The sequence below is a fragment of the Phocoena sinus genome, chromosome 16 (genome assembly GCF_008692025.1).
Source record: "Phocoena sinus isolate mPhoSin1 chromosome 16, mPhoSin1.pri, whole genome shotgun sequence".
Lineage (NCBI taxonomy): Eukaryota > Metazoa > Chordata > Mammalia > Artiodactyla > Phocoenidae > Phocoena > Phocoena sinus.
Window position 1 is genome coordinate 68,670,600 of NC_045778.1, and position 14,506 is coordinate 68,685,105.

The following is a 14,506-nucleotide window of genomic DNA, read 5'->3' on the forward strand; positions in this document are numbered from 1 at the left end:
TCAGTTTGCTTACCTTTTGAAGTTTTTTTTTATTTCAGTGGGAAAATGAGAAAACAGGATAAGAATTGACCCTACTGACTTGACCTCAACACAAAATGTAATTCATGTTTTCTTTTGAAGCTAGAACATTAATAAAACAACAAGTAAATAATCACTTAGGAAGCCGAAACTCTTCACATAAAGGGTTAATGAACTTGTAAAGCTGTTTGTGATGGGCTGGCCCTTTTTAATTTGGCAACAAAATCAGATGGTGTAAAAGTATCTTCTTTCAATAAGAAAACTAATTTAGGGCCAGTTTATTAGACTTGTCCCTGTTTCCTGCCGTCTAAAATATACCAAATGTTCAAAATTTAAGTGGTGATCATAAATCAAGAAAATCAACAAGCACCTACCCCACTTTTCCCAGAATTCACAGGCTGTTCTTTGGGAAATAGACTCCCCTGTTAAAGATTCCTATCTTAGAAATAAATATGCCCAAGTGCATTGTAAGTTGAAGTAAAAACCATAGCACTCTACTTATTGATATTTGCCTTGTAAGCTGCATTAAAGAGACAGAAGTGATTCCAAGTGTCAGCATTCTTTTTTTTTTTAATTCTCTGAGCAGTCATTACGCTTATAAAATAATATTACCTCATACCCCTTAGTCCAGAAATATAAATCGCTGTTAGGAAAGAGCCTTCGTTTATCAAGATCAGAAATCCTGTTCCAAGTTGGGTATGTGTTCATACCTGTCTCCATTCTTAAACTTTCCAATCTTTTTATAATCTGAAATTCTGATGACAAATTACACTAAAGGAGAACTCAATCCTGGTGAACACACATTCCTGGTTATTGTTATTTAGAATCCAAGCTTCCCCCTTTTTGCAAAAATACCAGGCAGAGTGCTGTTGTGGGTGAGAAAGATGCCACACTTGGCATGGTGGGCTCAAGTCTGGGTTTATCTTTGTTTGCTTTTTCTCATGGTGCCACTAGCCTATTTTAAGTGCCAGCTTTAGACTCTGCCTAGAGCTTTTTCCTCTGAGCAAATTTCCATAAACCATCATAAACCTATTATGTTCATAAATTGCCCAAAATAGGTCTCAAAGTGCTGGGATGCAGTGTATTCAACATGGTTTAAAACCTCAAGAAAATCAAGGTTTCTCTGTGAGAAAGAAGATAATGTCCACTGAAAGGACATAGACACCGGTTGACAAATCCTTTCTTTTGTCCAGCCTTGCAGTGCGTCTCCTGAAATCTTTTGTCCAGATACTCTGGCCACCAAGGATTGCCTTTTGACTTCCTAGGAGCACACCTTTCGTCTGGCTTTCCATCTGTCAGGCCTTTTCCAGCAGACATCTGGCCAGGTGAGAAGCTGCGGTGGTCACCAATTTAAAGCAGCCGCAATGCATCTGTGTCCTTAGGCAGGGACACAAATAGCAGTAGCCCCGGGTACCATGAATTTCCAAAGGAATGTGATCCTTCAGAGTTCTTCAAAGATAATGGCAAGATCAAAAGGTTCTTTTACACTGTCTTGCCTTGTAAATGTTTTTGCCTTGTAACTATCAATACCAAGTGTGTGCTGGCAACATCCACATCCCCTGGGAGCTTGTCAGAAATGCAGAATCCCAGGCCCCGCCCCACTCAACAAGAATCTGCATTTTAACCAGATCCCCAGGGGATCCACATGCACAGGACAGTTTGAGAAGCTCAGTTTTGAGGGCAAGGACCACTTGTTTACACATTTTTGCTTCCCCTCTCCACTGAAACTGAAGCTGATAATATAGTATATACCTAAAAAGAATTCATGGAAAAACATCTATTTTGGAGTTTTCACAGAAGACATGTTTCAAGCACGTCTTAACCTTCAGCAAAAATCTTCTTGTAAAACTCTACCATGCCCTTAATTTCCATGGTATACTTTCTATGCCCTTCTCCATTTTAAATGAGCCTTCTGCTGAGTGATATAATAGGATTGTTTTTATGTTCTCGAAGTGCTTGAGAATATGAATTGCAGGCTTTAAGATGTCTTCCTGGACAGAATGGGATTAAGGGATCCATTCTGCGCATGTTTCTGCTGTGGGCAGGAGCTGTTGTGCGTTGAAACCACAGATCCCATCTCTTCCCACCAGTCCTCCCAATAGAGAGGATTATTGCCTGTCCCTGCCAGTGTGCCCTCGGGCCATAGATCACATCACCCTTCCGATAGATTTCAGGACTTTGTTTTGGATCAGATGGCAAATAATTCTTTCGGATTCGTAAATCATTAACACAAATACACCAAGAACACATGTGGAAGACCCCAGCCACCACCGCAGTACTGGTGTGGACGTGGAAACCCCATTAGCTTGCAGGTTCATGCTTGAATAGCCTTCTAAAAGTACATGATCAACATCTGAAAACCCAAAAGCCGAAGATGATGAGTTGGCTTTGGCATGAGCTTTGGTTTATATAAATATTTATGGCACTACAGTTTTCTGATAAGTTTGTTTTAAGCATTTAAAGCCAAACGATATCAAAGGATTTAAATTTGGAAGGCACTTGGGGTTGATATAACTGCAGAAATACAAGGCCAGGCATTTCTTGAGCTTTGATGGTCTGACCCAGGTAGATGGCATGAGGTTCAGGAAGGATTTGGGAAAAAGAGGAAGGTAGAAACAGTCTGATAGGTTTGGTCTAAATTGCTAGTTCCAGGGAGTTCCCTGGTGCCTAGTGGTTAGGACTCCGCGCTTTCACTGCCGTGACGGCCTGGGTTCAATCCCTGGTTGGGGAACTGAGATCCCGCAAGCTGTGTAGCACACCAAAAAAATGGAATGAAATGAAATGAAAAATTGCTAGTTCCAGCTTAAGTTGTTTAAGGCATATCTCAATCCTCACAGCATCAAACTTTTTTCTTAGGATCCAGGGTTAGCAGAGGTGCTTTTAACCATCAGTATTTAGAAACCTGGCTCTGAGTCCCATTAAAAGATAAACTGAGGCATATTAAAATTTTAGGAATTTATTCGCTCCAAAGGGGAAGTGGTTAGAAGTGCTCCCTCAAAGGGAGCTGGGGAAAATCTTTTACAGGGAAAAAGTGGAAGCAGAAAGGAAATTATTGGTTGGCTATAGCCTAAACCCTAGTTGCCTGTGATTGGTTGTACTTAGCTTTCGCTTTCGTAAACTTGAGATGTTTATAGGCTTAGATTTTAGTTTGCTTATGTCAGTGCAGCAACACTAGAGCTACCTTGAGTCTGATGGCCTCCTTGTTTAATTAACAGTCTGATAAAGTTCTAATCCGAGCTCTGACATTTGACTGTTTAATACCCATATAACCTTAGACAATCTTTCTGTTTCCCCATCAACCCATGAGGACAGTAATGTTGTGAAGATTAAATAAGATATGTATGTAAAGTGCTTAGCACAATGCCTGGCACAAAACACTCAATAAAAGGCAGGTATCAAAGGATGATGAAGAAGATGATGATGTGAAGACAATGATTTTAACACGAAACAGGGGAAAGGCAAGAATGGAAGATGCTCCACTGGACCCTCCACTCTTTCTGCCTCAAAGTGAGGTCTCCCAGAAGTGCAGGAATTACACCAAAGATTGATTTATACAGCAAACATTTAAAAAGCCCTACTAAATGCCAGATGTTGTATTAGAGGTGGGGCTAAAAAGATGACCGTGAAATGATACTTTCCCCAGAGGAGGTAAACAAATCACTCCAGTAAAATTGCAGCTTACATTTGTCTATTTATTGAGTTGTGCATTCATTACTCTGGAGTACAGATGAGGAGGTCTCCCTCTGCCTAGGGATTCAGAGAGGGGTTCCCAGAGGACATATCTAATTCTCTTCCATTTAGCCTCCCAGCAAGGCTGAGAGGAGGCAGCAGAGACAGGAAAGGAAGGTCAGCAGGTAGAAGGTGTTTCCTTTACTCTAGTGATTCTTACATTTTAGGGTACCTGAGAACCCAGGAGGATCTGTGCATGAAGCAGATTCCTGCACCCCACTCTGCCCCCGTTGTAATTCAGTATTTCCAGGTTGGAGACCAGGAATTTGCATGTTTGCCAAACCTGCCTGGAGATTCTGGTGTAGGTGGTCCTAGGACAGTGTATTTTATATTGATAGTAAAAGCCTCCCTTGCAGATCAGCGTGAGTGGCAGCAAAACCTCAGTTAAATAGCTAGGAAAGGGACTTCCCTGGTTGTCCAGTGGTTAGGACTCCATGCTTCCAAGGCCCACATTCCACCCCTGGTCAGGGAACTAGATCCTGCATGCCACAACTAAGAGCCTGCATGCTGCAACTAAAGATCCCGCATGCCACAGCTAAAAAGATCCCACACGCAGCAACGAAGATCCTGAGCGCCACAACTAAGACCCTACGCAGCCAAAAAAAAAAAAAATATATATATATATAAAAAACCCAGCTACAAAAGACCATCAAAGGGCCAGCCATGCATTGGCTATTCTCAGATCTGGTGACTTAGTCAGTTTGGACTGCTAACAAATTACTATAGAATGAGAAGCTTAAACAACATTTATCTCTCGCAGTCTGGAGGCTATAAAGTCCAGGATCAAGGCACAGCAGATTTGGTGTCTAGTGAGAGCTTGCTTCCTAGTTCATAGATGGCCATCTTCTTACTGTATCCTCACGTGGCAGAAGGGACAAGAGAACTCTCTGGGGTTTCTGTTATAAGGGCACTAATCCTATTCATGAGGGCTTCACCCTCATGACCTAATCACCTCCCAAAAGCCCCACTGCCTAATATTGTCACATGGCAGGGGTGGGGGGGTAGAATTTCAACATGTGAATTTGGGGGAGGGGCACAAACGTTCAGTCTATAACATAGAGGTAGCCACCCTATCCCAATTCCAAATGTGCTAGAACTAGAGAACACTTGCCCAGGAACTTCCAGAGGCTGAACAGGAACTTCAAGCCCAGGATGACTTTTGGAGGAAGCTTGGGAAGTGTGAGGGAGCTTGCAATGAATGGGTCCAGATGCACGGGCTTCTCCAGCTGGTATCTGCAGGCACACCTCTTTCCTCTTCCTCTCAGATCACTTAGGCAATCATTTCTAGGCAAGATGGGCCACTCGTGTTTTCCCTCTCCTCCAGTGCCTCTTAGGTACCACAATGTAAAATACTTTCTTTAATAACATTACTGACAGTTTTAAAGGAACTTTTCTCTACCACACCTTTCATAATTAATATTAACTGGTTTAATGTTAAGTAAGGAAGGGAAAAGTTAATTCTCAAGTGTATGTTTTTTTATAGTAGGATATATGCAGGACCAACTCTTAAAAGCTTAGGAAAATCAGCTCTTGCAAATTATCTTTTCTGAAGCTTCCAGCTGTATTAAGTGCTGACAGTTTTTAAGCACTGAGATGAAAGAGACAAATTCTTTTTCTTTTGTGTTGCTAATTACAATTTTTCTTGGCATTATGAAGCCTGCTTTTCTCTTGAGACGTCTGCCAGCATACATTAATTGCACAAATATTTACAGACTGCTAAAGCATAGGGGCAGCTTATACCAAAAAAGCTATGGAACACTTGAAAAACAGCCTCTCTGACACACTGTATTTGTGGTCTGTTACCCAGAATCAGCATAAACTATTTGCTCCTTAGCCTCAGCAAACGTGTTTAAAGAACATTGTCCCTGGGTTAAGTGTTTACTTTGCTGGCAATGGATGCTGAAGTCTTCCTTCAAGAGACTTGTGGATGACACTTCTTTTTTTCAGGGTTAAAAATAAGATTTCCAAAAATATGTATGCATCTTATGGATTGCTACGCTGTCAACACTTTTCATCTCCTAGGCCTCCCACATGGCATGGAAGAGGTTTATCCAATGGTTGTTCCAAATCCCAGGAGCTTCAGAAAGCTAAGTTGAACAAGCTGGAAAATTTGAATAGCAAAGCCACAAGGCTCTTTGTACCGTCTCATTTTCCTAGTATGCTAGTTGAGAACAAAGGCTCTGGAGGAAGAGCCCTGTTCCCATCCCAGCTTTGGCACTTCCAAGTTAGATAACCTTGAGGAATCTCTCAAGCTCTCTAAACCTCAGTTTCTCCATCTTGAAATAGAAATAGCCATATGTAGGTACCTAGGAAATTGTATCTGCCTCTAAGTGTCTTGTGAGAAATAAATGAAATAATGAGTACAAAGTGCTTAACACAATGCCTGGCACACAAAATACTCAGTAAATGTTTGACTGTTTTTTAAACCAGCCTGACCTTATTAATAATTTAGGACACAAGAAGGAGATTAGGAAGGAGGGGAAAAAAGGAAGTGCAAGTGGATTCTAATCTACAGAAGAGGCTTTCTGAGGATTAAGGCTACCCATGCAGAGGAGAGGAAGAACGGGAGCAGGAAAGGAAGGCAAGAGAATTATAGGAAGGCCGAGGAATGGCGTAACCACCAGCCTGAGCTTCGGAAGAGGAACGGGCGCTGAGTGCAGAGATGTCCAATAAAATACAAGGTGCCCAGTTACATTGGAATTCCAGGCAGAGCAACAAATTTTTTTAGTGTAAGTGTGTCCCAAATATTCCATGGAATATACTTATACTGAAAAATTATTCGTTGCTTATCTGGAATTCCAATTGAACTGGGTATCCTGATTTTATGCGGTTACTGTTTATTGTGTGTGTGTGTTTGTCTATTTGCTTGTTTTGCTCAATCTGTCTGCCCCAGCCCTAACTCTGCAGACCATTGTTCCAGCTTCCATCACCTCATCTTGGCCCAGAATGCCCACCTCACAGGGATGTTGGGAGGATTTAAAGAAAACTGTGTGGAAAGGGCTTTGCAAACTCCAAAGAACTATAAGATCAAATAAGGAGACATTTCCTTTGGTGGGTGTTGTTATGAGTCATCAAGCAAAAGTCAGGTCTTTGTGAATTTAAAGAGATAAATGGAAAATTCCAGGGAGTCTATGGAGTTTATTCAGAAGGGGCGATTCTAAAGACCCTGAAGGGGACTTCCCTGCTGGCGCAGTGGTTAAGAATCCGCTTGCCAATGCCGGGGACCCGGGTTCGAGCCCTGGTCCAGGAAGATCTCACATGCCACGGAGCAACGAAGCCCGTGTGCCACAACTACTGAGCCTGCGCTCTAGAGCCCGTGAGCCACAACTGCTGAAGCCCGCATGCCTAGAGCCCGTGCTCCGCGACAAGAGAAGCCTCTGCAACAGGAGACGCCACCGCAACAAGAGAAGCCCGCGCACCGAAACGAAGAGTGGCCCCCGCTCGCCGCAACTAGAGAAAGCCATGAGCAGCAACGAAGACCCAATGAAGCCAAAAATAAATAAAATAAGTTTTTTTTTTTAATTCTAAAAAAATAAAGACCCTAAGGAGATTGACTAGATGTGATGGTTCTCAATTGTGACTACACCCTAGAATCACCTGGAGATTTTTCCAGCCCCGTGCCCAGGCAGTATCCCAGACCAACTAAGTCAGGATCTCTGAGGGTGGGACCAGGAATCGGTGTTGTTAAACCTCTCCATGTGATTCCAGTTTGCAGCCAAACTTTAAACTAGTGGTAGAATGCACCCTGGGAAGGGGTAAGTTGAACAGTTTAGAAACTTTGGAGCCTGAGGAGGGTCCTACGGGATAGATACATTCTTCAGTGAGACTGAGTGTAAGAAGGAGAGAAGGAAAAATAATAAGAAAAACAAGAGAGGAAGCAATTATAAAGATAGATATGTTCCGTCTGCTAAACTTTTAAAAATAATATAAGTACCAAGAGCAAATGAGTATGGCTAATTTAAAAACCGGGAGATTTGGGTGTGTGCTAGAAGCAGGAGTTAGATAAGAATACCAAGTAAGAATTTTCTGTGATAAATTAACCAGCGCCTAACAGTCCCATAGCCGATGTGAACAGTGGTCCCTCTCATTTCAGAGGGCAAGAGGATCCACTTGTGATTGAAGAGAGCTCTGTTGGAGGATTTGTACTTTCAGTGAAGTCACAGTTGGTTCACAATTTCTCTTCCAACTTAGGACTTGTGGGAGCTGAAGACGAATTTCTCTTTCAGGCATAAAGATCTAGAAGGTGTGGGTGGGTGGATATGTGAAAATGCACTAATTTGTGTTCTGGGTAAACCGCGCCTACATAAGAAGCACCACTTATCTTTGACTGATCATGATAGACACCAAAAAGGAAATAACCTTTTATACGTATTTTTTCTCAGTCAACAGATATTTATTGAGATCTGTGCTAAGCACTGTTCTTAGCATTGGGGAAAGAACAGGTAAAAAAACAGTCTTTTCTCTCATAGAATTTATATTTTATTCTATTTTTTTTTAATTTTTTTTTTTTTTTTTGCGATACGCGGGCCTCTCACTGTTGTGGCCTCTCCCGTTGCGGAGCACAGGCTCCGGATGCGCAGGCCCAGTGGCCATGGCTCACGGGCCCAGCCGCTCCGCGGCACGTGGGATCTTCCCAGACCGGGGCACAAACCCGTGTCCCCTGCATCGGCAGGCGGACGCCCAACCACTGCGCCACCAGGGAAGCCCATAGAATTTATATTTTAGTGGAGAAGACAGATAGTTAATATGATTTCATGTAGTGAGAAGTATTATGAAGAAATACAGCAGGATAAGAAGCTCAGGAATGGGGAGGTGGGTGAGAGGAAGGTTAAGTTAGGTAGAATGACTGGGAAAGGCCTCCTCAGAGCCACATCTGAGCAGAAACTTGAGCAGAGTGATGGAATGGGCCACGTAGACATGAAAAGAAAGGAGTTTCTAGGCAGAGCAAGCAGTGGGTGCAAAGGCTCTGAGGCAGCTACCACCTGGGCCTATTTGAGAAACATCAAGAAAGCCAGTGCTGCAGAACAGAATGCTGGGAAATAAGGGTGAAAGGCGGGCAGGGCCAGATCGTGCAGGGCTCTCAACCATGGCGAACACAGTGGATTTCATTCTGATACAACGAACGGGAAGCCATTGGAGAGATTTGAGCGGGGAAGTGGTAGGATTTCATGAACTATTTATTGTCAAAGATACTCTGGAGAATGGACTAAAGAGAGAAAGTAGAAGCAGGGAGCCCAGGAGTTGCAGTAGTGGCCTAGGTGAGAGACGCAGGTTGACATGGTAGTGGATGTCATGGGAAGTGGTCAAGTGTGGGCTTTGTCTTGAAGGCAGAGGCAGCAGGATTGGCTGACAGATTTGGAGTAGGGATATGCGAAAAGGCTGGAAATTAAGGGTGATTCCGGTTTATAGCCTAACAGGTAGATGAAATGGTGCAGTTTCCTGAGACTGGGAAGAGGTTTGGTGGGAAGGGTGAGGATGGTGAAAATCAAGGTTTCTGTTTTGCACAAGTTGTTTGAGCTACCTACTGAACATCTATGGTAGACCCTGATGTTAACCCATCCATTTGCTCTGCATTAATTTCCAATTGCTGTTCCAACAAATGCCCACAAATTTCGTGGCTTAAAACAACACTAATTTATTCTCTCGGAGTTATGAAGTTCAGAAATATAAAATCAAGGTATCCGCAGGGCTCTGTTCCATCTGGAGGCTTCAGGGGAAAATCTATCAATCTTTCCTTGCTTTTTTCAACTTCTAGAGGCTTTACATTCCTTGGTCCCTGGCCCCTTCCTCATTTCTTCAAAGCCAGCAGTGTAGCATCTTCTCTCTCCTCTGACCTCCTGCCTCCTTCTTATAGGGACCCTTGTGATTCTAGCAGGCCCACACAAATAAGCCAAGATAATCTTCCCATCTCAAGATCCTTAACTTACTCACATCTGCAATGACCATTTTGCCATGTGAGGTAACATATTCACAGGTTCCAGGGTTAGGATGTGGACATCTTTGGGGACCATTATTAACCTGCCACATCTCCTTGTCCTCAAAACGCTGACTGAGGTGAAAATAGCAATGTGCTCAACTACAAAACTATATTTCACAGACATATTTTCAGGTAAAAGTGACAAGAGCATCTTATCCAAGGGGGACTGTAGCAGATGCGGGGGCAGCCACATCGGTCTACTCCCAAGTGTCAACACCCACGTGTCCCTCTGGATCCCTCTGGCCTCCTGAGCCCACTTTGCTACATATATGACAGGTCAGCAGTGCCAGAAATTCATGTCCCCCTGATGATAGACAGGAGTTGGTCTATAAATACCCCAGCTCCGGCACCCCTGGGTGGAATAACTAAGGTGAGTGTTGTAGAATAGCTTCCAGAGTTTCCAGGTGGGATCCAGCTCCAGTTACCCTCAGTGGTAACTTACCAGATACCAAACATTTTTATCAGCTGGCTTCCCTTCTTGGTTGTAAAACAGGGAATATAATAATATCTGCCCTGCTTCCCTCGCAGGATTTTTGTGCAAGCAGGAGACACTGTAGAAGTGCCTTGTAACTGGCGAACTGCACAATCAATTAAGCTGGTACTATTATGAGACCCGCAGACTGCTAGGCCTGTTAGGCACCAGGAAGTCATCTGGTCCCCCCTTCCCAGGGGGAAAAAGGGGACAAACCCAAGGTCTTCCAGTGAGCTGAAGCAGACCAGAAGCATAAACTTGGTATCGTGATTCTAGGCCTGGTGGGTTTCAACTCTGTCATGATGTTTATTACCAGGTGACTCTTAGATGATTTCTGAGCCTCGTGTAGCCTCTATTTACTCAAGGGAAACATGGAAAGGATGACTTCACACCCCCAATGCCACTATGAAGTACTTTGAAGAGTCTTTAAACTCAGAGAGGAGCCTAGCCCCTCCCATTAGAGGTGTGGCTCCTACACAAACTCATTTATAAGTTAAATTACAGACACAACGTCCTTGATTTATTTGATAAACCCTTATAAAGTGCTTACTGTGGGCCAAGCACTTTACAAATATATGCTCGTTTCATCCTTGTAACAACTCTAGCAAGTTGGTACTATTATCATTCTCATTTAAAGACAAGGAAACTGAGGCATAGAGAAGTTAAGTGATTTCTCCAAGAGCACAGAGCACAATAATGAGCTCTGGGAACTCTGTAAGTCTGACTCTATGCTTGAAAATACTATGCTATGCCGAGTCATCTTCTTTTTTTACCCTTCCTTTTTTATCCTTTTTCTCCTATAAACTCTCTCCCCCGTCTCTATCCCTGGGCCAATTCCTCATGTTCAAATCATACATCCCTCAATCAAAATGATTTCCATTTGCACAAAACAAACAATTTAATGCAAACTGATTTCAACAGTCAAGAGAATTTCCGTTTCTCCTAACAGGAAAGTCCAGAGGAAGGATGGAATTCAAGCACAGTTTAATCCAAAGTTTACCAAGCCATCAAGACAGAGGCACTGTATCTCTGTGATTCTTTCAGCTCTGTTCTTTCCTTGCATCATCTTTATTATTAGGTTGGCTTCCCCGCACGGAAGCAAAATGCCTTCCCATCCACGCACTGTGCTGCCCAGAGGAAGAGAAGGAGCCTTTGACCCAGCATCCCACTCACAAGTCCTGAGATTCCCTCTGCTTCTGGACCAGTGGCTGAGGCCAACTCTGGAGTCCCGAGTGTGTCCACGGTCCAAGAGTCACGTGGGTCCCAGGGATCACTGGGAAGTGGGGGGTCTCTTTTCTACTATGCTTGTCCCTCCCTCTCCACTATTGTAAACTTCACTGCCATTCCTTCTCTACCAACTCTGTTCCCATTGCCCCAGTGCCAACCAGGTGGGCAAAATAAGGATTCAGGGCAATAAGGGGAAAGGAAGGGAAAGAAAAAGAAGCAGCCCCCGTCATCCCTCCTTTGGACCCAGTGGTGGTCTTTTGGCTGTCTTCCCAGCCTACAACCTTTGGGCCATCTTCTATCACCTATACACATTCCCTCATCCCCAGAAACTGGGGCCCAAGTGTTCTTTTGAAATAAAGAGGATTCTGACTTCAATCGTCTATGGATCCAAGGGTCCTCCTTTGACATCTATGTTTACTTTTGCTTTTACAAATGAGTTCAACTATTAAAATAGACACTGTTGTAGGTATGTGTTAGGGGAGGTGGGCAGAGATGATTAACTTTATTCTGTTTTTCATTTCAAAAAAACTTCAGAGAATTTCGAAAGGATTTTGTTGCATAAACTAGACATCCATGTGGATGACCAAACATCTTAGCCCCTAAGTTCCTTGACTTCCTCATTGCCAATGACCTTCTTACACAGTGTAGCTCAGCCACCCGCTCCCTGCAACTGTTCTACTTTTAAGAGCATCAATCAGTAATGCTCTCTCCAAGCACCACTTCCTACCCTTCCAGCCAGCTTATTTCGTCTATCTTCAATCTCACCGGTACTTCCTCTCCAGGAGCCCCTCCTATCATCTCTTCCCTCCTTATGCCCCTCTGATCCCATGGTTCACCTATTTGGGCACCCTTTTGCAATTATCCTAAACTCCCTTGCTCTTTTGTCCTTCTGTGGCATCTCCCCAGCACAAATGCTAACCTGGAATGAACCTCACCACCTGGCTTCCCCATGTCTGCTCCTGAAAGGCTGGATGCTACTAGAGAAAATCACACATCAAGCAGATAGGAATCTTGCCAGATTTATGGTCACTACCCTCAATGGACTGTCAACACTTCCAGCATCAAGATATACTTGTAGATTGAGTAAATATCTAGGGAAGGAACTCTGGGGATTCTGAAATGTAAGGATTGCATGCAGGTAGAGGAGCGAGCAAAAGAGGCAAAGAAGATCAATCAGTGCAGAAGAGAACCAGCCGAAAAAGTAACTTGGAAGTAAAGGAAAGAGAATTTCAACAAGGCTTCGCTAACTGCCATTGTCTCTTTTGAGCAAAACTCTGTGTCAGGCTACTCTGTGGACCGACAGCCAACCAGTGGAGGGCCAGCTCTAGGGTCACATGCTCGCCCCGATCCAAAGACCAGGCTGGCTCATTGCCTTCGACAGGCGGTTGAGGAATGGCAGTTTCAGCTAGCAAAGGTCACTGATCACAACAGACATGTGAAAGTATGAGGAAGCATCAAGAATCCCGAGGGCTTGAAAAGGCTGAAGAACAGGTTTGGTTGAAATGAGGAAATAGAAAAGGTAGAAGGATGGGAAGTTGCAGTCAGAAGGTAGGATACCAGCATCAAAGTGATCAAAGGCCAGACAGGGGGCTTCCCTGGTGGCGCAGTGGTTGAGAGTCCGCCTGCCGATGCAGGGGACACGGGTTCGTGCCCCGGTCCGGGAAGATCCCACATGCCGTGGAGCGGCTGGGCCCGTGAGCCATGGTCGCTGAGCCTGCGCGTCCGGAGCCTGTGCTCTGCAACGGGAGAGGCCGCAACAGTGAGAGGCCCGCGTACTGCAAAAAAAAAAAAAGGCCAGACAGGGATGGGTAATTACAAGGTCCAAAGTGTGACCATGGGAGTGGTGTATGGAAGTGAAGTAGAGGTGTCACTGGAATATTAGAGTTCGTTGTGTCTGATCTCGCTGGCCACGTTATGAGCTCTCAAAAGACATTCATGTTTTCATTTATCTTTTGACCCATAATATAACACCTTGCATATAGTAGGCACACAATAAAGAAAGAATGGGGGGCTTCCCTGGTGGCGCAGTGGTCGAGAGTCCGCCTGCCGATGCAGGGGACACGGGTTCGTGCCCCGGTCCAGGAGGATCCCACATGCCGCGGAGCGGCTGGGCCCGTGAGCCACGGCCGCTGAGCCTGGGCGTCCGGAGCCTGTGCTCCGCAATGGAAGAGGCCACAACAGTGAGAGGCCCGAGTACCACCAAAAAAAAAAAAAAAGAAAGAATGGGAGAGGCATTTAAGCTAGCTACTTGGGATGCAATGATCAGCAGAAGCAGACACAGTACTAATAATCCTCATGGATTTTGCAGTCTTGTGGAGGGAGAGTCAGGCTTTAATCAAATAATCAGACAATCGAATATAAAATTATAAATGGGAAAATGTGTTCTGAAGTTAACACAGCACCATGATAATGTATCATGGGAGAATATGACCTTGTCTGGGGGAGAGAGGGAATCACTGGGAAGTGATAGTTGAGTGAGATCTGAAGGATGAGTAGAAGTTAACCAGGTGAAGAGATGGGAGAAGAATGAATCAGAGAGAGGGAACAGTACATACACAGGTCAAGATGCCTAGAGGGCAGACAGTACAGGCGAGAGCTCTCAGAGGTGATCTTGGAGAGGGAGGCAGGGGCCAGGTGATGATGTCGGCAACAGATGCTCTCCATCTTACTGGTAACTGTACCTCAGTTTTGTTCAGATGCTAAGGAAAAGAATCATGATTGGTCCAAGCCAGCCCAGGAAATCTCATTTCCTTTTGGCCAACAATGTCGTTGCCATTGCCTCAAGGGCGTCATTATAATCAGAACTGAATGGGTACTTAGAGCTCCTTGACAAAGGGACAGCAATTGGGGTCATGAGGCCCTGAAAGCTGGCAACCTATGCAGTGTCACACAGGTGGTGGCAGAGCAGGCCAAGAGCCCAGACCAACCAATCCCAGCCCAGGATTCAACACACTAGAGGGTACGAAAGGGCGCGTGTAAGCTTATAGTCAAGACAGACTCGAGTTTTGATTTCTGGTGGTCACATATGAGCTGAATGACTTTGAGCAAGTTCTTTTTTCTCTCTAAATTTCAATTTCCTATTT

At 44.3% G+C, this 14,506-nt stretch overlaps 1 protein-coding gene across 2 annotated transcripts in view; it reads left to right on the plus strand.

Annotated features, from left to right (window-relative positions):
* The first annotated feature begins 40 nt into the window (after positions 1 to 40).
* Positions 41 to 14,506, plus strand: part of PLEKHS1 (pleckstrin homology domain containing S1) — a 39,709-nt gene continuing 25,243 nt past the window's right edge. For both annotated transcript variants that reach the window (XM_032609319.1, XM_032609321.1), the window contains exons 1-2: positions 41 to 97; positions 1,212 to 1,343. The gene's annotated coding sequence lies outside the window, so the exon portion shown is untranslated. The remainder of the gene's footprint in view (positions 98 to 1,211; positions 1,344 to 14,506) is intronic.